The sequence below is a fragment of the Priapulus caudatus genome, unplaced genomic scaffold (assembly GCF_000485595.1).
Source record: "Priapulus caudatus unplaced genomic scaffold, Priapulus_caudatus-5.0.1 Scaffold618, whole genome shotgun sequence".
NCBI lineage: Eukaryota > Metazoa > Priapulida > Priapulimorpha > Priapulimorphida > Priapulidae > Priapulus > Priapulus caudatus.
In genome coordinates, this window is record NW_014577679.1 from 74195 (window position 1) to 75840 (window position 1646).

The window sequence follows — 1646 nt, forward strand, 5'->3', positions numbered from 1 at the left end:
TATGACTATGACGATGATGATGACTATGACTATGACGATGACTGTGACGATGATGATGACGATGTTCATAAAAATGTCTGTTATAAGATAATGCGTTTAACGCCACCAGCGAGTGTACTTCATTTGTTGACGTATTCGTGCTATAGATACTAGGATAAAAACAAGAACTATTAATACATTACGTAATTCTAATAAATGTAATATGTATTATTAACTCTTGATTAAACCCAATTAACTATAGATACTAGAAGAATTAGTCTAGAGATATTAATTCTTTTAGTGTCTTTGGATAAGCCGACAATCTCAAAATAACACACTTTGATTTGTTGCGCTGGAGTGTGGACACATATCACTGCAGGTTTTCGTTTATTGGATCTCATGATGTCATACTGAGTGTATGTGAAAACACGATGCTATATAACGTGTAAGCGACGTAGCGGGTGGACATGTTGAGCGTCGTTCCCGTTTAGTTGGGTCTCCCACTGGTTCGTCACACGAGACAAGATGGATATCCTCTCGAGGAAAATGGATATCTTGTATTATGATTCATTGTACTGTATAATGTATGTATTGTATTGTATTGTATTGTATTGTATTGTATTGTATTGTATAATGAACACGTAAAATGGATATCCTTGTCTACTGAAGTAGATTACCACAAGTCTGAAAATACTGCAGATGAGATTTAGATTACCTACTCGTGATGATATGAATTGCATTTACTGTGTAAATGCTTGTATATACGTACGAAAATAAAATGTCGTCTTTTGCCAAAAGTCTAAACTAACTTTCTGAACAAATAATTCCGCGGTTATCTTCCCGTCCCTGCGTTTTGCAGCCGCACATGTAGGGGGCAGTAGCACATAGAAATTTTCTGGCAGTTTGCAGAATTTACAAGCTGCAATCTTAGTATAGATTTTTTTACTCTTGACCTTTGACTCCCCAAACCAGTTTTACGCTGCTTCCGTCATTTGATATTCTCCTAGCGCTACCCATCGTAGCGTATCGACTATGAATTACCTAAGTACAGGGGTTGTACAGAATGACCTAAGTACAGGTGTTGTACAGATTGGCGAGGCTTGGCGTTGTCACACTTGCTTGTACGGACGGACATACCTAGCTCTACCCGTGTAGCCCTTCTCTCCCGCTACAGGGATGTATAAACAACATAGCTCTACCCGTGTAGCCCTTCACTCCCGCTACAGGGATGTATAAACAACATAGCTCTACCCGTGTCGCTCCTGCTACAGGGATGTACAAACAACATAGCTCTATCCGTGTAGCCCTTCTCTCCCGCTACAGGGATGTACAGACCAACATAGCTCTACCCGTGTAACCCTTCACTCCCGCTACAGGGATGTACGATCAACATAGCTCTACCCGTGTAGCCCTTCACTCCTGCTACAGGGATGTACAAACAACATAGCTCTACCCGTGTAGCCCTTCACTCCCGCTACAGGGATGTACGATCAACATAGCTCTACCCGTGTAGCCCTTCACTCCCGCTACAGGGATGTACGATCAACATAGCTCTACCCGTGTAGCCCTTCACTCCTGCTACAGGGATGTACGATCAACATAGCTCTACCCGTGTAGCCCTTCACTCCCGCTACAGCTATGTACGATCAACATAGCTTTACCCGTGT

General features: G+C 42.1%; 1 protein-coding gene across 1 annotated transcript in view; it reads left to right on the forward strand.

Annotated features, from left to right (window-relative positions):
- LOC106812190 (carbohydrate sulfotransferase 14-like) overlaps positions 1–1646 on the forward strand; it is a 16611-nt gene that overhangs the window by 13747 nt on the left and 1218 nt on the right. The gene's annotated exons all lie outside the window — the stretch shown is intronic.